At 32.9% G+C, this 24,051-nt stretch overlaps 1 pseudogene; it reads right to left on the bottom strand.

Moving 5' to 3' along the window:
• Positions 1 to 21,689: 21,689 nt before the first annotated feature.
• LOC138833485 (U6 spliceosomal RNA) lies at positions 21,690 to 21,789 on the bottom strand (annotated as a pseudogene).
• Positions 21,790 to 24,051: the final 2,262 nt, after the last annotated feature.

Below are 24,051 nucleotides of genomic sequence, written 5' to 3'. Positions count from 1 at the left end.
CCTGGGTTCAATTCCTCAGTATCACATAAACAGAAAAGGAAGTGGTGCTGTGCCTCAAGTGGTAGAATGCAAACCTTAAGCAAAAAAAAAAAGAAAAAGAAAAGAAAAAAATCTCAGGAAGAGTTCCCTGGCCCTGAGTTCAAGCCCCAGGACTGGCAAAAATTCTTTACCTAGTAAATGCCAAATAAAGAACCTATATTTGAATATATAATTTCTCCTTCCAATAATGACTTAAAAATAGTTCTTAATTCATTTACTTTACCTATATTAGAAGGCAGTGTTGAGAAAAAAAACATTTTGTTAGTAAATCATGGCAATTAATGTCAGGAATGTGCTTAGATATCAGGTGAAGATTAATCCTGGAAATTCAAAGATTCTAGGTTTTGAGTGGTCACTGCTAATCACAATGAGAAGGGTAGTCTAAGTGAGAATTGGAATTCTTTTTGGTCAGTATGGTACCAAAAAGTCACCATAATTTATAGATGTGATAGAAGTAAAGGAATAAGTCCAGATGGAAGAAATAAATGAGAATTGTTAGGTTTTTTTTTGTTTTTTTTTTTTTTTTTTTTTTTTTTTTTTTTTTTTTTTTTTTTACAAAAAATAGGTAGCAGAGTAAGAACAGCACCATGCAGGTGGTATTCAGGTAAGGAGTAGGTTTATTTTTAGTTCTGGCTTGCACCAGGCCATCTTGGTCCTCCACGTGCTGGGAAAGGCCTGGGAAAATTGCTGGGATATCTAGTCAAGAGAGAGAGCTGGGAAAGATAAGAGCTAGAAAAGAGAGAAAAGAGCTAGAAAAGAGAGCATCAGGGAAAGAGGTGGGAAAGAGAGAGCTAGGAAAAAGAAGAGAGCTGGGAAAGAGAAGAGAAGGAAAGAGCTGAGAAAGAGCTAGAAAAGAGCAGAGAGAGGGCGTCTTGGCCTGGGCTAGACCTTATCCAGGGTATGGGCAGAGAAAGGTGTGGCCACATCAAATTCAGATTGACCTCAGCGGATGTAGATGTGACCTCTTCCAGGTGTCCTAGTTGCCTAGGTAACACAGGTACTGGGTGGAGACTTTGCTGAGAGGAAGGTGGAGTCTGCTAGCCATCCAGGAGCAGACCTTATAATAATAATAACTAAATTATACAGGAAACTGTTCTAGGGAGCCATATTTGATTATTGAAGAACTAGTTATGAACCAAGCTTATTCCTCATTACCTTTAGCATTCCACTTAGGCTAGATCTTAATCTCTGTGTGATAAATTTTATGCCATTCTATGTTGTTCTTTCCTATCTGATGTCCATTGCTTTCTAAAAATCTCAGTCTTTCTATATTTCTCTACTAACAATTATTTATACTAAGTCCACCATCGCAGACATCAAAGGATGCTAAAGTAAGAGTCCAATAGTACATGAGTCATTAATGTAACAACATGGAAAAGGAGGACATATTTATTGCTACCTCAAATTTTCTGAAAAGCTGAAATGCCATCATTTGATTCAAATTTCCATTATTTGTCTACAGTGTCATTAAGTGTACATAAATACAAATATGAGCCCGGTGCTGCAGGCTCACACCTGTCATCCTAGCTACTCAAGAGGTTGAGACCAGAGGATTGTAGTTCAAAGCTAGCCAGGTCAGGAATGTACATGAGACAATTATCTTCAATTAGCCATCAGAAACCAGGAAGTGGTGCTGTACCTAAACTGGTAGAGCACTCAATTTGAGCTCAAGAGCTTAGGAAATGTGCCCAGGATCAGAGTTTAAGCCCCACGACCAACCAAAAAAGTCAAATATACTTTAAGTTTCCGCAAAAGGAACTACAAAGTCAATAGTAATCTTCCCAAGCAGAAAAAGTTTTCCAATATGATTCAGTGCACCTACTTTTGCTGAATTATTTAAGTTATGGCTTCTTTGCTGCGTGTATTCTCTTCTTTTAAAATTGTCAAATATTACCTTTATAATAACCTTCATCTAATATTTCTTGGTTCAAAAGAGAAGTCCATAGAGTTGATGTCACTTAGCTTTCTTACTATCTCAGTTCAAAGCCAACCCAGGCAAGAGAATCTGTCAAATTCTTATCTCTAATTAAACACCAAAAATTCCGGAAGTGGACTTTTGTCTCAAGCAGTAGTGTACTAGCTTTGGAGGCAGGTGGGCAGGAAAGACAATTGTTCAGGGACAGGGTCCAGGCTCTGAGTTCAAGCCCCAGAAGCAGCACAAAATAAAGAAACAAACAAGCAAACAAACAAAACCCACATATTTCTTTGGGACAATCCTTAAAGCACTGGTTCGAGAAGAGGCTTCTTTTGCTGATCATACTCACTGGATTCTGCTTTTTGGAATCCTTATTGATATGGAGAACTCAGGACCAGAATAAAGGAATGGATATCTGACTTTTACAACAAGAGAATCATCTCAGGAGTTAAATATCGATGCATAAGACATTTAAAAACCTCCGTGTCTTTGTTTCCTTTCAGTAGAACATTGTACAACAATGTTATTTCCATTTTTCTATGCTGGCCTTCAAATGGCATATTGTTTCCTTTTGTAATACTCTCAATTAGAAATGTAGAGAATGTTTTATGAGTAAAGAGCACACTCGAAAAAGTCAGAGACAGAGTTTCCTTCAAGCCTTGGATTGTTTTCTTGTACAGTAAAAGGACAGCACAAATTAACTTGAACTTGGTCATTTCTCTATACTCAATTTCTTTCCTGGATTCAGTTTCTATGTCCAGTAAATGTTCCTTCAAATTACTTCCAGTAACAATCTATGGTGCTTCTCCAGGCAAAGTGAATGTTTTCTGGTTTCATTGAAATAGCACAAAGACATCTTTGGGCATGAGGTAACACGTGTTTCAGAGACAACTTAGTAATGAGAAAATATGGAATTTACATGGCTTATAAAACATTATCCATGTATGTATGGCCATATAAGAATATGTTAAGTGAAATGAGCCCCAAAATAGGGACACAACTTGTTTTTTTTTCTTTCTTACTATTGTTTTTAATGTATCTATCATATATAATGTGGTTTTTTTGTTTCTCTTCTATTTTCTTCCTCCATGGTATAACCCGTTTCCACTGTTTGATATTGGTGACCTTGCACATACATTTTTCTAATGTGGGGAGGAAAGGGAGATAAAATTGTGAAAGAAAGATACAGTAATACCTGTTGTAACAATGAGATCAACAAAACTATATTGAAAACGAATTTTACAACTTGGGGGTAGGAGGGGAGAGTAGGGGCGGTGGGGAGAAAAGGCATGGAAGGGGAAAGACAAAAAAGGGGGTAACAATGCTTGTTAGATAATGCAGTCATTAACTTACTGATGTAACTCTAACCCATCTGTCCACCATTTTCACAATAAAAAAACATGAAAAAAAACATTGTCCTGGAGTACATTAAGTTCAAATTTCCTAAGTACTCTGTAAATTAAGACCTATTTTAAGTGGGAAGAAGGTTCTCAGAAACATTTTTTGTCAGTGTTTGTGTTGTGTAGTATTACCCAAGTGTACATAAGGTAAAAGAAGGAGAAACAATAGGAATAGGAAAAGAGAAGTTCTGTATTTAAGTATAATGGTGCAATACATATAGAAGACTCTGCAAATAAGACAACTTTGAAATAATAAAGCCAAGGCCAGTACATGAAGGATGAGACCAGTCTCGTTCTTCTACTACCTCTAAATCATGATAGCTAATCATTCAAATTTGTAAAAAGTAGAATGGAAGAATAATTCTGGTTCCAAGCAATTCAGATATAAGACCATGGACTTAACTGGAAAAAAGGCCATGTCGAGAGAGCAGGAATTATACTAGCAATGAACTATTGGCTAAGATCACATTTATTTTTCTTTTTCTTTTCTTTCTTTCTTTTTTTTTTGATGGTAGTGGGGCCTGAAATCTAGGCCTGGGCACTGTGCCTCTATTCTTCAGCTCAAAACATTTTCTCTACCTTTGAGCCCCACACCACTTCCAGGTTTCTGTTGGTTAATTAGAGATAAATGCCTCAGAAAATTTCCTACTCATATTGGATTTGAACTGCAATCCTCAGATCTCAGCCTCCTAATTAGCTAGGATTACCAGTGTGAACCACTTGAAACCTGCTTAGGATCACATTTCTAACAGTGTATACTCAGCATAAGTAATGTGTATGTTCATCTATCTTTATATGAACTCGAGATAAAAATCTGTGAAACAGATTAGATTTTACACTCACAAAAATGGTTGTAGTTCAAAAGTTGATATCCCTGGAGAAATAAAACTTAAGAATATAAAGGACTCTGGGAAGTTCAGTTTGCATCCAGCTTGGCCAAAACAGTCTTTGAGACACCATAATTAACCGGCCAAAAGATGCATTAGAATAATGTCTCAAGTGATGGAATACTAGTTATGAGCAAGATTGCTGAAGAAGAGCTTGAGGTTTTTGCATACATATATACATACAAACACGTACATACACACAGAGGCACTTATATGTTTAAACACACATATGGAACAACTGTCAGATTATTTAGAAAAGCTAGAAAATATATCCTGAGTAAGAATAAAATCAAGTGATAATTTTTAATATTAGAAAGTCCTCAAGTGAAATTTCCCCAAAAAGCTTGAGAATATTACATAGGTGGGAACAGAGATAGTAAGAAAGTCAAGTCATCATTAATAACGGGATCAGATCCAGGGAGGAATGAATCAGAGACTCCTTCACTGCATCTGAAAAGGTTCATGTCCTGTTTCAAATGTTAGAACATCTTTGAAAATAGTACATGAACAATCTGAGCCATCAGTCTAACGGAAAATATTATTGGAGAAGTTCAGAATTGCTAGCCTGTATCTAGATTAAATAAAAAAAGAAAACTGTTGTAGGACAATGTGATACAAGCCAGGAATTCTAGCACTCAGACTAAGACAGGTGATTAGAGAGTGGAATGACGTAGTGATACTTTCAGTGGACTAGGTAGTATAATTTTGTCTCAATAAAACAAAGAAAGGAATAAAAAATAAGCCAGAAAGCAATACACAGTTGGAAGTTTGGGCTAATTTTGTCAATATATTTTGAGAAGTCAAATTTCCTATTGAAATGCAACTCATATAATCCTCAATTGTGTTTAAATGTCGCCTTCATTACAGAATATTACTACATGCAAAAGAGCTCATGATTCCCAACCAAGAATTTGAAAAAGCAACCATCATTCTGTTATATTCTAAAGAAATTTTGGATTACAAAAGCTTAAGCCTAGAGAAATAGGGAAGTTCATTTAATGTAGGACTTTGTAGACCTGGCTAAATAAGAATTTAGATTTAAAATAAATATTTTTGTTTGTAATTTAATATTCGATAGGATACTATAAAATTGTTTTTAAGTAGAAGATTTAATTTACAAATTCACAAATGATTATGGCATTCTATTTGCCTAAAATATTCTTTCAAGTAAGGTATAATTAGTACTTAGTTAACAGTTAATTTCAACAGTTCATAAGTAACATGATAATGTGAATAATCTAGATAAAGTTGACAACAAATTGATGATATTAATTTATAAATTTACCAAAAGAGCAACTTTTTGAGACTTTGCTGTAACATGGTATGAAGAGAGTAATTGCGTGACATCTTTTTTTTTACCAATACATAACACAGAAAGAAATTTCCTTAATTATTTACCTCTGTATACAATGAGAAAAATGCTACGGTTAGGGTTTGTTTTTATTTTGTTTTTGTTATTTGGTTTGTCCTAGGGCTTAACTTGTATGTATGAAGGTACATTGTCCATGTTAAGCAATAGGGTAGTGCTCACTCTCTGTGGAGAAAAGTTCCACAATATGTCCCTGTGTCCACATTAGAGTGTGTAGAATTTAAAGCATTTTAAGACAAACCGTGATATTAGAATTGAAAGGCTCCTTATGTACATTTTCTTGGAGCTCATTAGTTTACCCAAGAGAAATATAAATATCCACAAAATCTGGATTAACATTTTTAATGTTGCCACTGTGCATGCATCCATATTAAAAATTTGCACAAATAAAGAAACAAAAAAACTAAACCTTAACAGGTATATTGACTATGTGCTTATAACAAATTATGGAATAGATTTTGGAAGTATTGCAAATTCCTAACCAGTATGAATTAGCTTCCTCTCTCCCCACCACTACACACAAATATTTAAGAGTGGCAACAGAATTATTTCAAGTAATATACTGTAAATGTTACTGCAATATCATGTGTATCTCTAAAATTCCCTTGAAAGTAATAGATTACACATTCTATTGAAATATTAGTTATTTTATTCTAGGAAACTTTTGGAACAATAGACTGTATATCTTTGAAATGAAAAAGGTCAAAAATAGTAGCATAAAAGTTTTAGAGGAAGTCTGTCTTCAGCAATATATATATATATATATATATATATATAATATGTAGAAAGACATACATTTAGAGATTATTTTTCATCAGAAATATATACATATATTTGAATTTATGTGTAGAACGATGTACATTATATTGAAACAAATATCTTAAAACATAATTAAATTAAAAATATACATCAAACCAAGTGACTCACGCCTATAATTTGAGCTATTCTGGGTAATGAGATCTCAGAATTGTGTTTGAAACTAGCCCAGGCAGGAAAGTACTTTTTAGGGGACTTGGAAGGTGGCTTAGTGGTAGAGGGCTTGCCTTGCATGCATGAGGCCGTGGGTTATTTTCCTCAGCATGGCATAAGCAAAAAGAAAAATGCTGGAAGTGGCGCTGTGGCTCAAGTGATCGAGCTCTGGCCTTGAGCTGAAGAGCTGAGGGACAGCGCCCAGGCCAGAGTTCAGGCCCCACGACTGGACCCCTCCACCCCGCAAAAAAAGTACTTGTTCAATTCTTATCTCCATTTAACCACTAAATACAGGAGTTACCTCTGTGCCTCAAGTTGTAGAATGCTGGATTTGAGCATAAAAAAGCTTAGGGATAATGCCCAGGCCCTGCAAACAACAACAACAATATATATCACATTAATTTCAAAAAAGCACCTTTTAACTGCTGTGAACATTCCTTAGAAACATGAATGCATACCCCTGGAAAATGTTAAGTAAAACCTATTGAATATTTATGTTTATGTTAAAGATATGACTATTTAGTTTAAGATATTTAGGTAATGATTAGGAATTAAGAATAATGATAATATATTGGGACTGGTCTTTTATTCTATTTTACTATAGTATTAAAATGATATTTGTAATGATTGTATAAAAATACTCTTGTTTGGTATTTGAGTTATAATAAGTAATAAACATTTTAAATTGATTTCCATAGGAAAAAATTATTTTCTTAATGGTATCAATTCTTTTTTTTCTTTTCTTTTTATTTTTTTCCTTTTTTTTCCTTTTCCTCACTTTTTTTAATTTTATTTTTTATTGTGAACATACTGTACAGAGAGGTTACAATTACATGGGCAAGATAAGTACATTTCTTATCAAGCACTGCAGCCTCCTCCTTTGTTTACCCTTCACATCCCTTCCCACCGTATCAATCTTTTGTAATTTCAAAACAATTAAAAAAATTACTCGAAGGCTGGTTTTCTCTAAGACTATATTTGTTTTCTTGTTCTAGTTTTTATATGTTGGTAAAAATTAAAATTTCAAAAATTCAATGGATATTGGTATTCAGGAACATCTTTATAGGTACTAATATTGGAGTTGCTTAAGTGGAATTGTGTTATTTCATTTGGTATTTTCACAAATAAGTCAAGATGATTATGTATTTTGATTCTTTTCATTGCTACTGGTTCTTACCTTGATAATAATTTTTTTCCTAGCAAAGTAGAGAATACAATTGGATTGAAGAAGTAACATATGACTTTCTTAGAATGCAGATACATAGATTTAGGTCATCTGTCATTTGCTAAAAGTTTCTTCCAGAAAAGGTTATCAATTACTTATAAGTGATGCATAATTCCTAGATATTACAGTTATCACATACAATTTTTGATTGAGTTATCTCTGTATAAACTCAAAAAAAACGACCAAAAAACTCAAAAAACGCAGAAATCACATCTTTGTTTTAAACGCTGTAGTTTACAAAGAATTTTTAGCCAACAATGAAAACATCTTTTTAGGTATTCTGCAATTTGTGTGAAGTATTTTTAACAATAGTTTTCCTTTTTGCTGACATGAAGTTCACATGCAATATATAATCTCCTTTTATTGTATACATTTTAGTGTTTTGGAAGTAAATTGTACAATAATAGGTTTTCCAGAGCGTTACAACGTCGGTGCGCGGGGGGGGGGGGGGGGGGAAGGAGAAGGATTGGGATTGGGGGGGAGGAGGGAGGCTGGGAAGGGATGTGAAGGGTAAACCAAAGGAGGAGGGTGCAATGCTTGGTAAGAAATGTACGCATTATCCTGCCCATGTAATTGTAACCCCTCTGTACAGTATGTTCACAAATAAAATAAAATTAAATTAAAAAAAAAGAAAAGTCAAACTTCAAAAAAAATAATAATAGGTTTTCCAAGCTTAATTTTTACAAACTTGCATTTCTTCAAATAGAAATGCCGTAAATTTTAGAACAGACATTAAAATAGATATAAAATTCACTTACAGGAATTTGTCCAGCATACATCCTCTATAGTGTATCTTTTCAAATTTGTTTTTGGGGATTATTTCCATGTTCTATCACATATTATTCAAGTGTACTGTCAATGAGCTACATTCCCTGTCCAAACAAGTTTTTTACTTCTCTTTAATATATACATAAAAGTGTAATAATTATATCCTATAAATTCTCTTTGACCTTTTGAAAACTTGCTTGATATAATGATTGTAGTATTGTACAAGTTGATTTGCTATGTGGAGTATATCAATTTCTCCACAATTCTACTACTATATTTTGTGTAATCTTTTTATTTTATGGTCATACTAGTGAGTTTTCTTTTCATTTATTCTTAGATACTAAAGAGGAACTTATTTCATTTGCTCCTCCTATTGACTATCAATTTACATATGTTCTTTAAAGAAATACCCTATTCGGGAAAATTTTATATAGAATTAGAAGATATAAATATACTTAAGATTCAGAAATATTGTAGCATTAACATTGTAGCATTAACAAATATGTTTCCTGTATCTGTTGGATACATTTTCACTTCGGTTATAGTGTCCTTTGAATTATGAAAAGCTATCACTTGATATAATCCAGTTTATTTTTGCTTTTCTTTAGCCACTAATGCATTCCATGTCAAAATTTTAGAAACCTTTTACATTTATGTATTATAGGTTTTCACATCTCACATTTAGTTTGATAATCACTTTTTATTTTAAATTTTTGTATAAGGATGGAGGTAGGACAGGTGGTGGAGGCTCATATCTGTAAACCTAGCTATTGAGGGATCTGGGATCTGAGGATCACAGTTTAAAGCCAGGCCGGGCAGGAACGTCCATGAGACTCTTATATCCAATAAACCTCTAGAAAACCAGATCTGGTGCTGTAACTCAAGCGGTAGGGCACTCACATTGAGTGGAAGAGCACACAGACAGCGCTTAAGACCAGAGTTCAAGCCCCATGAATGTCAAAAAAACCAAAACAAAACAAAAAAGGATTGAGGTAGTAGTCTAAGATCATTCTTTAAATCTCGAGAGACAATAGTGTCAGTACACCCATTTAAGATTTTATTTTTATTTCATAAAGTCATAGGATAGTTTTCAAAATCTATTGATCATAAAACTAAGAATTTATTTTTGACAAATCTGTTACATTCTTCTATGTATCTGCTCTTATAGTAGAACTATTTAGTCTTCACTACTAAACATGGTAATAAGATTCAAAGTTAGTATGAAGGCTGAAGCTACACCATTTTACAAGATTGTTCTGACTGACCTGTATTCCTTGAATTTACATATGAGTTTATTGAGCAGGTGGACCAATATTCTACGGAGATATGTAGATGTTTGATAGTCACTTATATGTTGTAACTTGTAAAAACACAAGACCCCAGATATTATACATAGAGAAATGTCTTTAGTGAATACTGGAAACAACTAAAATTAATTTAGGAATGAGTTAAGATTTAGATAATGCTGTAGCATCATCAATCTGAATGAAAACAATTTGAGCTGTAAAACAGAGGAGAGTGAGAGGGGAAAGAATGATGGACCACATAGGAGCTATATGTTATTGCTATTGTGTTTCAAAAAACAAAATGACTTCAGAGAAGAGAAGGAGAAAAGTAAAGTGTCCTGAGTCAAGTTTCTTTTTAATGCATCTAATAGTTTGGACCAAAAGTCAGTGAAAATGGGAAAAAAAGAAAATAGACAATAAAGCATTGTATATACCTGTTACAATGTAACGAAATTTAATAGGAATATGATAATTAATTCCCAAAGAAATAAGAAAAAGAATAGCTAAACTCTAAAGGGAAAAAGAATGAAGAGAGAAAAGAAGCAAAGTAAAACATTTATCAATAACAAACACAAGACTTTGGAAGTGGAAAGGTAGTGGGAATATTCTAAATAACAATAAAAATTGCTAGCGTGGATAGAATATGGATCACATTTTATCATATGTAATTTTGAAAAAACATACTAGGAATGAAATTTTCAAAGTCATGATTTTAAACACTATTTGGATTATAACTAGGCAGTCTAGCTCAGTGGTACAACATTGGCCTAGCATGTGTGAAGCAATGGTGTGATCTCCCAAACATTACAAAGGACACACAAAGCAAACACACACAAAAACCACATAAACACACACATACACACCACATACATACATTTGGAATATTCATATTATCATATTAAACGGAGGAAATTATCACAAATAGTAAAAGTATGTTAATATATGAAATCATAGTATTACTCATACTATTTAAAACTTTAGTAGAAATAAAATAGTCACAATATACTTTGATTTTAATAGATTAAGTAAATTGAAAATTAATAGAAGACATGAGAATATTTGCAAATAAGTTTAAATAATAAGCATTTTGAAACAAATGTCCTTTTATTTTGACAAAAGATTGATGTTACTGGTGTTTTAAATCAAGATTTAGCATATGATAGCGAGGTGCCCTATATAACAGTAGCGATGGCTATATCTCTATTCATTTCACTCTGAATATTTTTATAGTAAGGTCACAGAGTTTCTCAGTATCTCTCGATTTACAAACCCTATTTACACTTCCCACCATAGCTAGAAAATTGATGCCACAAATCACAATGCCGAGCTCAATTTTTTTTTTAATTCAAGTAAAAATATTTCCAAAAAGTGTCCAAGTAATGAAGCCTTTCTTAATAAAGTATGTGCTTCTTGAAAATACAGTAAGGATTTGTTACCTGGACAAATATGGTTATAACTATAAGAAAATAAATTTATTTAAAATCATTAACCATATAAAATTAAGAAAACAATTTTTAAATAGTCATGTTAAATATTGTAAAAGCAAAATACATGTGTCTGAATAATTTACATGTGTAAAAATCATGTAAAAATAAATTAACTAATCCTACAACTCTGAAAAAAATGAATTACCCTAAAGAAACAAAAGAAATCAATTAAGCCCAAAATTTGAAATTTAGAAAATAAAATGAAGTGTACTCTTTAGTTGACTCAATTAAGTGTAAACCCTCTGTATATCAATTTTATAATAAAAAGGCAGTAACAAAGAAAGCAAAAGTACCCATGGATCAATAGCAACAGCAAAAGCCTCAGTAGTTCTTGTTTTGAGTGTACAAAATTCAATGGAAGAAATAAAAATGTTCCTTCCCTATTAAATGTACTCATTACTTTACCTTATTTATGTAACTGTAACCCCTGTGTACATTACCATTAAAATAAAATTAAATTGAAATTAAAAATAACCCAAATGATATACCAATTAAGAATTCTTAGAAGCCATTGGTTAAAAACTTTGTAAAAAACTGTCCTAAATACCCAAGGAATATACTTTGATGATACTGTTTAAATACTTCAACTTCAGCAGAAAAGCAAAAAGTTTAAAAACTGTTACAAAGTAAAGTAACAAATCAGAATATATTACTATTAATAATCATAAGATGAATTTATAGTGGTAGTCCAATATGTAAGAAATGAGGCAATTTGCCATTCATTTGCACTTAATAAGTGAGAAAGAATATTTTAGGTCTTACTAAATTATCATAAGTTTAATGAAGAAACTATTCTGTCACATCATATGATAGTCAGATAACGCTGATATTAGAGCAAAGAACAGATTGTACTAAGTTTTTGAATGTTCATGTATATATTTATTTTGGTTGTGGGAAATTGTGGGTATTTCAACTTGGGGTATATTTTTCTTGCTAGGCCGGCATCATATCAGTGGCTCATTTTATTATAGGGGTTTCCTTGCCAAAAGAACATGGACCTGATCTGTGCTTTTAGCCTTCCCAATATCAATGGCATCTGAGATGAACATCAACTTGTCCAGCCTGTTACCTTGATTGGCCTGGATCCACAGTCCTTTCAATCGTATTAACTAGATAGTGAAGGATGGTGGAAATGATCCAATGCACCCAGCTATAGATTGAGAAGGAATTCCACTAAACTTTTGGCCTCGGTTCTGTTCTCAAGCCTCCTAAGTAGATAAGAGTATCAATGGGAGCCCATGGTGCCAAGCAGTAACAGTATTTTTAAAGCAATTAGACATATATATGACTTAGGCTTGTGATTACCTCAGGAAATGAATAAAAGAGCAGTGAAGCATAGAGGACAGGCAGAATTTTAACTAGCTACTCAGAGGCTGAATACGCTTAACTAGCTACTCGGAAGTCTGAAATCTCATGACCACTGTTAAAAGCCAGTCCAATCATGAAAATACAAGCGATTATCTAAACAAACAAACAAAAGAAACAGAAGTGGCTGAAGGGGTAGACCACTATCCTTGGGCACAGAAGCTGAGGAATAGTTCCCAGGCACTATCAAGCCTCAAGAATGATGAATGCATGCATGAGCACATGCACATGTGTTTTTGCATACTCCCATGCGCATGAACACACACACACACAAATGAGTATTTCAATGTGGAGTTCTTTTTTACCTTGCTGTACTTTATTTCCCTGTATTAGTTCACAAATTATCAAAATCAGCTAAGGACCTATTTACATAAAATTCATCATGTTTCTCTAAAATCTACTCTCTTTTTGGAAGCTTGCTTTTATTTGACCCAAAAGTAAATTATTCAGGAAGTCAATTCATCACTCTCAAGCCTACAGTATTAGGTGATTGTTTAGGTTCTTCCTAGCAATATGATTTTGAGAAATCCTGCATCAAATAATATATTTCTTTCACTAGAACGGAAGCCTCTGTCAAACAATTAATAATAGGTCTTTCTCCTCCTCGCATGCATCTGTAGTTATATTATCTTCATATATTTCATGATCTGTGTATGGCAAAGACTACCGTGAAAGTAAAAACACCCTTCTCAGCGCTTAGCATTTTTATAGCATTCATAGATATGAAGTTGTTTAAATGTTACTCAAATTGCTTTGGAATAAATAACGTTCACCCTGACTATCTTGAGAAAGAAGAATTCGTTTCTCAGCACTTTAGGTAAGAACATCAGGGAAAGAAACAAAAAGTAAAGTTAGGAACAACTCAACACATACATTCAAATGAAAGAAAACAAGACAAGAAAACACAAATTAATTCAGTACTCAATAACCTGCAGGAAATGCAAAGATTTTTAAAAAATCAGCTATGACAAGCTTATGAAAATCCTGACTACATGGGAGTGCACTATTGTGAGAACAGTGGCAAAGGCCCAGACTAGACAGAAAAATCTGTACATAACACCATGCACTTGTTATTCTAAATTCCAGGAAGAATAACATAAAGTGGACTGAGGCCAAGATCATACACATGTAGGAAGCCAGTTTCTATCTGAAAAATTATCAGGATAATTTAGGGCTGGACACATGACAAAGTGGTAAGAACACCCATTTAAGGGGCAGAAGACACTGAATTCAAACTGTAATATTAGGGATATTAAAGAAAAAAGCTATGATTTTAATAATTGGAATAATTGTAACATTTGAGTATTTGAGTGGAGAAAAATCCATTAGAAAGATAGAATTAACCCACGTTCTAATGCTACTTTAGTGATAATGTTTAGTGGTACTTCACACAAAACAGAGTTACCTTGCAAATGAGCATTTATGTGCATTTGGGTGATGGAAATACTCTACTTACACAGGTGTAAATTAAATAGATTTTTTTGTGCAGATTGTAGTTCTTGAACTAAGAGCCTGGGTGATGTCCCTGAGCTTTTTCTCTCAAGGCTACCACTCTATTACTTTAAGCCACCGTTCCAGTTCTTATTTTCTGTTGGTTGTTTGGAGATAAGAGGTTCATGGACTTTCATGCCCAGGATGGCTTTAAACCATGTTCATCAGATCTCAGCCTCCCACGTAACCAGGATTCCCGGCATGTGCCATCGATGTTTTTAATAATTTAGTAAATTGTATAGTTACAGAAGTTAAAAATTATCATTGTAACCTGTTTAATATATGTATTTATGTATATATATCAATACATACGGATAGAAATAGTTTAACATATTTTTGTATCTACAGTAAATATATGACAGCATCCATTATAAAATAAAATGGAAACAAAAGTTAATAAAGAGCAAAACAAAGGGAATTCTTACACGTTTCTTTTTGTTGAATGAAATATCAATCAGTTTGGAAAAACCATCTCTAACAAAATGGGTAATTTCTATTAATTCTAATCCATCTATTTGCCCATATTGTGCATCCTCACACATGAATGTCAAAATCAAACCACACTTTTTGTCTGTATTTAATTCACCTTTTATAATTTAGGGGATAGATGAAGTAATCAAATAAAGATTAAAATCATAGTAAGTGAGGCTATGAGTTAGAGCTGAAAAAGATTTTAAATATGATAATAGCTAATTAAAATGCATATTTATTACTTTTACTCTTGTTATGCCTCTCATTCGCACATCAGGAAAGTACATAGATGGTTCTCACTAAATTTATGTATGTATTAAAAATATATTGAAAGAATATGGGCATAGTGTGGTTTTAGCTTATTGAGACATGTATGGGATAGTGTGTTTTTGAGGACTTGCAATACGTTGTGATTGAGATGAAAGGAAGGATGTGCTTATTCTGAAAAACTGGTTAGAGGATTGCTCCCAGAAAGATAGTGATGAATTCTTTCAAAAGGTTATTGTAAAATCACTTTCACCACCTTGTTCATTACTGCAGTATTCACCACAGCCAAGTTATGGAAACAGCCAAGATGCCTTTTGGCGGAGGGATGGTTGGAGAAAGTGTTTCATATATTCACAATTGGATTGCACGCATCCATTATGAGGACTGTTACATTATTTGCAAAAAAATGGATAGATCTAAAAATATGTTAAGTAAACGAAGTCAGAACCAGACACACAAAGGACCCATGTACTGTCGCATATTCGGAAGCCAGAATTTTATGCAAGTTAAACAACAGTATTAACCAAAGCTTTCATTTTTCACAGCAGTATTTAAAAGGTGTAATATCTTATAAAATTGAACTTTTAATCCAACAAAATGAATACCAGGAAACTATCACTTGGAAGAGGTGAGGGGAAGACAAAGGGAAGGAAAAAAGAGAGTTATGGAGTAAGAGTGAAGACATTATATTCAATATGAAAATAGAAAAAATTAAGTGGGGTGAGGTTTGGAAGGGTAGGGAAAAGTTATATAAAGATTCAAACTTAAAAACTCATTTAATGAATGGAAATTCCCGTGTATACCTAGTTAAGATAATAAAAATATGATTAAAAAGAATGGAGACATTTGATCTTAAACTGTGTTCTTTAAACCATGAGACAATATAATATTTTCCTCCTCAGAAATTTTCTTTCTGGTATTTTCCTCATAGTGACAGAAAAGTGATCAATGCAATGAATATTAAATCACAGTAAAAATGTTAGAATTCATCACATGATAAAATAACAGGTAGAATGTGCCAAATGCTAATTGATTGTTTTTCCAAGTACTTTACCTATGGTATATAATTTAATCCTCACAATAATTGCATAAAGTGGAACTCCTTACATTTTAATTCTCAGATGATAATATTGAAGTCTTCAGAGTTGGAATTACTAGTACAACATTGCACACATGGTAAGTGTTAGCCTGAGGATCATCTCCCACTTTATCAATTAACCTCATTCTATTTTATGACTAAAATACCAGCACTTAGTCTACAAATTCTAGGAAATTTTCCCAGAATTATTGTTTTCACTTTCACAATATTTCACTTTATCTTTGTTAGAAAATAGGGAACTGGAATATGAAAACTCAAAGTTAATAATCAATGCATACCTCCTTGGTGAAAGGAACTGCTAAAGTATAACATTCTTGATTTCTAGCTCAAAATAGTAGAAATCATATTTTATCCCTTCACTCAACACTGCAATGCCTGGAGAACATATGCCTGTTTAACACTGTCTTACTGAAAGAATGACCTCCCCAATTCCTAATGGAAACAGACTGCAGGTCTTAAGGACCAATCATTTTCACATTGCAGCTCAACAAATTGTTTACCATTCGAAGTATTTTGATTGCTTTTTATACCTAACATTTTGAGAGAAAGGTACTAATTTAAAATGCTATTAAAGCAAGACTGATATAAAAATCACCTTTGACCCCAGATAAATATTTTACCTTTCCTATACCCAAAAATGCATTCTGACCTATCATTAATGTTAGGAATGAGAGGATAAAAAGTCATGGACACCAAGACCTAAGTATGAATTAAAGACTCTCCAACTTGCGAATACTATTGGTTGAAAAAGAAATGAAGGGCTTGGAAGGTGGCTTATTGGTAGAGCGCTTGCCTTATATGCATGAAGCCCTGGGTTCGATTCCTTAGCACCACACAAGCAAAAAGAAAAAAGCTGGAAGTGACGCTGTGGCTTAAGTGGTAGAGTGCTAGCCTTGAGCTAAAGAGCTGAGGGACAGTGCCCAGAGTTCAGGCCCCAATACCGGACCCCTCCCCCCCAAAGTAAAGATATCGATACTACCAAATTTTTTCAAAATTTCTTATGATACTGAAGATTCAATGAAAATAACTCATTTTCATGGGAGTAGAACACAAAACACAAGATTAATCTTAATCATATTAAAAGACCTTTATTTATACTACAAATTCACTCATAACTACAAAGATTCTAAAAATAACTGAAGCACAGTGACACAAAAATAATTTAACTGCATCATGTACATTCAAAGGACTGTGCTAATAGAAAGCAAAATTATACTAATAATTAAGTTACCCAATTCACTTACATTCATTTATTCTATTTCTTTTAGTTTCATAAAAACTGGCTTTTCGTAAAATGATGCATAAAAAGCCTATATAGCCACTTACATTTTCAGACCTTAACAATATTTATTTCAGAAATGTCTTTAGCTGTATAATCAAAGAACTAAAATATTACTAAAATATTTAAATGTTTTTCTGAAATTGCAAAACTCTCTCTGGGGTTTTATTTATATTGGAAAAGATATTAGAAAAGCCTTATTTGTTAAAGTTGTGATAGTTACTCCCACAAAAGAATTATTAATGAAGAAATCTTTGTATGTACAAAACAACTTCAAATGCATCCAAAATCTGGAGATGACACATGTTTTTGTTTTTTTTAAATATATATCTAACAAGTATAGCTACAATACTGATTTTTAGTGATTATGATGGGATATTCAAACCTTAAAAATACGGGGTTTATTATCTTAGTGTGAATAGATAAGATCTTACAAAGAAAGTTATTTTCAACTGAAATACGGAAAGAGCTTATCCACGTTGAGTTTCACAGAAATAACCAGAGAGTTATACCTATTTGGTCAAGTCAGTCAAAATCACTCCATGAATATTTCTTAAAAATATAACCAATTTAAGAAGTCAAATACATATTTTGTACTGACAGTCATCTTACATCAATAACTTACTACCTAATTATATGTGTATCTTTTTACCTAACATATATTAAGAAATGAAAATGATCTCTTTCATCTAACTTATGTTGTAAATGCTTTGATTATGATGATTTTATTATTTAACAAATAAAATTTATTGAAATGACAGGACAGAACACTGATAAATAAAAAACATTGCACACAGCTCTTTTCAGCCTCACTCTGTTCATATTGGCAAGCAATATTGCAACAGCAAACACACACACATAAACACACATGTGTGTGCACGTACACACACATATACAAACATGCCAAATTCAGGGTTTATTGTAGAAAAAAGTTTAAAAAAATATTAGCGATTAGGACAAATGATAATTTGCCTTATTACAAAATAATACATAATCCAGTCACCATGGTAGTAACATTTTATCTGCCCCTCCACCTGTGACCACTTAATTTATTTTAGGTAATTATTTAACTAATTCATTCCTTCATTAGTTAAATACTAATACTAGAGCTTGAACTCAGGGCCTAGCTCTGTCCTAGAATTTGTTTTTTTTTTTTGTTTTAGTTTTCTCAAGGCTATCATTTTATTGCTTGTACCACAGCTCCATTTCTAGCTTTTGCTGGTTACTTTCAAACCAGAATCTAATGGACTTTTTTCTTGCTCTGGTTTCAAACCACAATCATCAGATTTCGTCTTTCTGATTAGCTTGGAATAAAGACATGAGCCACCAGTGTGGCTCCTATTTTTTCCTATACTTATCTATTGCACATACTTTAATAGCAATTTAATATTGAGAGTATAGAAGCAAGATGTATAGTGATTATATTGTTCTGTCAGAAATTCAAGTTAGTAATGTAAATTTCTTCTTAAGACCATACACAAAAAATACATAAGTAGATATCTGATGATGTGTGTGTATGTGTGTATATGTGTGTGTATCTATGTGTGTGTTTGTGTGTGTGTACTCTTGCAATATGTTTCACATATAAGCACAGTGCAGGGGTGTCCAGACATTCACAGTATTTGCGTGAATATCTGCCTTGAGCTACCAATTCATTGACAAAGTCTAAGTGTCCACTCTAGACTTCCCGATGAAGAGGGGTATACTCATCCTCATCCTCAGTATTCATATGACTGGCCTTTTTGGAAAGTAGTCTCCACACTATAGTAAGTTGCAAGAAAAGCATTCTACCACTGAGCCACCAACCCAGTCCAAGGATTAAGATTCTTATTTGTAATTTGGTCAAAGCTATGTCTCTTTATGTAGGCTACTAAAATGTGTTTACTAATTTCAAGTAAATACATAAATTCTATTTCAATCTCTTTTAACAAATAAAAAATAAAATTGTTTACTTTGTAAATGGATCAGAAGCATGGATTTTTTGGCTAGCTAGGTCATTGCACATCTGGATCTCTCTTCCTCTCTCTCTTTCATGATTCTCATAGACAATAAGTTGCTCCATAATTATCCTAATTTATTTTGCTTTTATTTTTTGGTTGCATTATTTCACTTTCTGGTCTGCCATTTCCCAAATCAGCACCACATAAACAGAACCGCAGAAGTGGTTCTGTGGCTCAAGTGGTAGAGCACTTGCCTTGATTTGAAGAGCTCAAGGATGGTGGCCAAGCCCAGAGTTCAGGCCCCACACCTAATTTTCTTTTATAAAGAATCTAAATCTTTGATAATTCTAGGAACCGATCTGACTGAAATCAGTTGAATCACACTTTTCCTGCACAATGTAAGAAAAGGTCCAGGCTATCAAAGCAGCTAGAGAAGGCAGGCAGATTGTATGTGTGACATAACTTTGTGGAAAATGGTATAGAGTATTACTTACTGGTGATCCACTTTCACTTTAAGCATGATGCTGCACTATTGCTTGCTGGTTCTGAACTATTGCTTTGATAATTATAGTCTCCAAGAAGAAAAAAAATGAAATTTAATTGATATCAAAGGACTACTAATACATTTTGACTTCTCATTATGCATCTTCAATCATCAAAATCACCTGAAGAAAATAGATAGGCCTACTTTTTAAGATGAAAACAAGTGTCTTTAAAAAAAAACAAGGATTTAGGTAGTCATACAAAGGACTTCTATTTTACTACTGCACTATACATTTTTTTCTAATGTTGATAACCAGTAAATAATGGATCTATTAGAAAGCTCTTAAAGGTCATATATTGAATAGTAAGTTCTCTTACACTATATCTTGGTATTTCCCAAATCATTTACATAGAAGGCATTGTTTCCTATTTTCTCCTTTCTAGAATAAGCTGCATATGAAAACAGCACTGGTCCTCATTTTCAATCTGTGCATTTGATTATGGAGGAAAATCTTTCTCTGTTCTCTATCAATTCACTAATCTCCAGTTAGAATAATTTAGAATAGTAAAAATGAAAAAAGAGAAAATAAATCATGGTGGAAAAACATATGCAGAAAATTCACCGGATTTTTCTGACCAGTTCAACCAACGTGAACTATTGCGTAAATACATGGACACTTCATTTCCACTGGTACTCAAAGTCTCTGGTTAGGAAATTCTGATGAAGACAAGGAACAAGATGAAAACGTGAGAAAGGTATCAATTGCAAGAAAATAATGGAGAAGAATCCATGCAAATTTCTTCTTTGGGATGCCAAAATTAATCGGCTTACTACAGTACCGAGACTATATTCCAAAAAGGCCACTCATATGAATACTAGAGATGAGGTAAGTATACCCCTCTTCATCAGGAAACCTAGAGTGGACATTTAGACATTGTCCATGAGTTGGTAGCTCAAGGCAGATATTCATGCTGTAATTCTGAATGGCTTGGCACCCCTGCACATTGCTTATATGTGGAATAATACCAGAATGGCTTCTGTCTTCCTTCATCATGATGCAGATACCAATCCCCAAACTAAAGGCCTCTTGACACCCTTGAATTTTATTGCTGGGAATTGAAATAGCAAAGATATGCTGTACCTCCTTCTTTTGAATCATGATATCAAACCGGGTCTGAAAAACAACTTGGAAGAAACCTCATCTGATATTGCCAAATGGATAAGTATGTATCACTACTTCTTTGAAGTAGTGGAAGGCTGTACAAATTGTACTCCTATGTAGTAATGGTTTGGTTAAATTTCATAAATTTCAAAATTGCAAGTCCATCCTTTGTGGTCCTACAAAATATTTTCATAATACAAAACAACAGTAATATCTTAATTTAAAAATTTATGGATTCCATGGTATTCTTCCACGTGAATTGCCTGACTTTGGTGTCAAAATGTATTCAAGAGTTGTTTGTATGCATCTATAATGATTTCTGCAGAGTTTGCGATTTTTTAAAATTTTATCTTATCTGTTGAAATGAATAGTATAGAAATTAAAGAAATTCCTGGTGCTTGTCTGAAAAAAAAGTATCTATGTTTCTATAAAGTTCATAATCTATTTCATTGTCTTCTAGATATAATACTTTGCAGTCTATATTGTTTTATAATATATAGGTTCATTAATAAATGTGTCCTTTCAGATTACATTCTATATAGAAAAAGTTTAAGATTCCTTTCTTCCGAGGTCCTTATATTATTTTATTTCTTTGGGATAAAAAGATAATGTTATCTAATTTCAAGTTTTGTAAAGGTTATTCTATGTAAGGGCCTTTCGAAGGTGAAGATTTAATACACTGATGTCAAACTAACCTGTAATTCTATGAATTACAGGTTTTGTTACACTTGTATTTTTGTAAACATCTTTTAATAACTGTTTTTCATTTCCTGCATTTGAAGAATGAAAAATATGGAATACTTCACAAATTTTCATACCATCCTTGTGCAAGTGCCATGTTAACTTCTGTATTGTTGTAATTTGGGTAGACCTGCTGCTGAAGCATGGAGTATCCTCTTAATTTAAGTAGTTAATGATGCAATCTTTATACAGGCATATATCCTTGGTTGCCTATTTGTAACAAGGAACCTTTATTGTTCCTAAATATGCGATTGATCTTATTTCTCTAAATTTCTGTGTATAGTGGCAAAAACTTATATTGTTTAGTCGATTGCTCACATTTGCAATTTTTTGTCAATGGCTTTTTTGTCGTTTTCATTTTAAATTTGATCATATTTTGAAGCCTTTATAGCTAAGTCCAAAGGTGATGGCTTTTCAAGTACTTATTTATCAACTGATTTAGCTTTGTGGAGCTAATGGATTCAAAGTAAGCCTTGCTTAAGAGCTACTTCTAAACTTCTGCAGCTTAAAATTTCCTAAATGAGGTCTTAGTGGTACAAATGTCTTCCTTACCCTTCACCCTTCTTCCATGTAGGAACAGACCAACCAGAATATCTTACCCTGACAGCATAGATTGTCTTACTGGAACAAAACTAATCTTAGATACAAGGGTTCATAGAAAGATGAACACTGCAGACCGAATTATTCAGAATAGAAGGTATTTTATCAAAATATAATTGTTTATTATACCTATCATTTCAAAACTAGCTAAAGCCAAGAATGTGAAAAAATTGTTCATATGCATGTTTACCTAATATCCTGGCCTGTCTACCATCCAACCAGGCAGGAACTTACACTACTGACTTTCTTTCACCAAATATTTCCATACCTCCTGGAGAAATCCATATGTTTCTCCTCGATATTAGGCCTTAAATTGGTAATGTTTTAATCAAAGTGTTTCCTCTTGCCTCCAGTCTGTAAATTTACAAATGGTAAAGTTTTAGGTCTAACTCTACCAAAAACTGAGGTAGAGATAATGGAATAATACTTTAAAGCAGAGTTGCCTTTGATACCCTAACCACAACAGAACAATTGCTAACAGAAAGTAATTGAAGACCCATCTCAATTTCTCACTTTCTATAATATTTCAGTGCCCCAATTCCTTGCAGGAATTAGCAGTAAGCAATTGTGAAATGTAAAGCAACTTAAAATGAAAGATGAGATCCCAAAATATGAGAGAAAGTACTGTAGTTCAAACTTTCAATTTACAGATGACCAGCCCATATGAGTAAACAAAATCACAAATGTCACAAGATTATTTTTAATACGCCTCTCCTAATGATGAATGAAAGATTTCAGTCCAGCATAATTAGGACAAAAAATAATTCCTGGAATGATAGATCCATAATTGTTCTACCAAAGCTAGGAAAACTTGACTTAGAGGTCAAATATAATTTTGAAAAACATTAAGTGAGAAGACCCTTAGTACTTCAAAACACTGGTACTTCAGTAAAACTTGGTTCTGTAGTCTAAAAATGTTGTCATTCTCAAACCAATGATAACCTACATTTAATCTCTTGAAAGTATATAACGTTTCAAATAAACTTTTAAAAATCATATTCACCAAAATAACACTTGACAAGTAGATGATAGTGACATTAAAAGTTTTTCAAGTGTAGGAATCAAGTTACAATAGAGTTGATTTATTTACCCAGCACTAATGCCAAATAAGTTCAACCATTCATTAAAGTGTAGAAATAGTATCTTGCACAATTTGCGTTGTTCAGTAGGTGCCTTCCAGAAATGTGTTAAATCGATCAGCCTCCCATAATTCAAACCCAAATATTAGCTAATAAACTAAATTTCATCACATAAGAATGTACATTTTAAAAAGTTACTAATAGTTGCCTTATCATGTGTTGCCTTATCATAATTTCCCTATCTTTCTAACATAGTAAGAAATATGACTTTAAGTCTTGATTATGGGTACTGATCCGAGATGTGACAAACATAAAATTTGTCTTCTATTTCTATCATATTCCTCTACAGTAATAAATTTTAGTTTTCTTCTTTGTCCAAAACTTATAGGTAGTAGAAAATATCGTCCCATGTAAAATAAAATAATGACACACCAATGTACAAAGCCATTTATAAAAACTGGTAGTTAGTTATAAATTCTAAGTGATTTTTAAACCTTCTTGTTGACTAAAGATTAATCTTCAAAAAAGATGAGAATAAAATCATGTCTAGGTGCTTCACGTCTCCAGTCTTACAAATTGTTATTGCAGATGAATGAATTATGGAAATATAAGCTGACATCAGTTCAAGTATATGCAGGATTGAAACTCCATGGAATGTATATAAAACTTTCAAACTATTAACCGACAGTTTAACAGAATGACTATCAGGAAGTTGAAACCAGAAAGGA

This window comes from Dipodomys merriami, unplaced genomic scaffold (genome assembly GCF_024711535.1).
Source record: "Dipodomys merriami isolate MVZ:Mamm:240054 unplaced genomic scaffold, mDipMer1.0.p SCAF_209, whole genome shotgun sequence".
Lineage (NCBI taxonomy): Eukaryota > Metazoa > Chordata > Mammalia > Rodentia > Heteromyidae > Dipodomys > Dipodomys merriami.
This window is presented reverse-complemented; position numbering and strand designations above follow the sequence as displayed.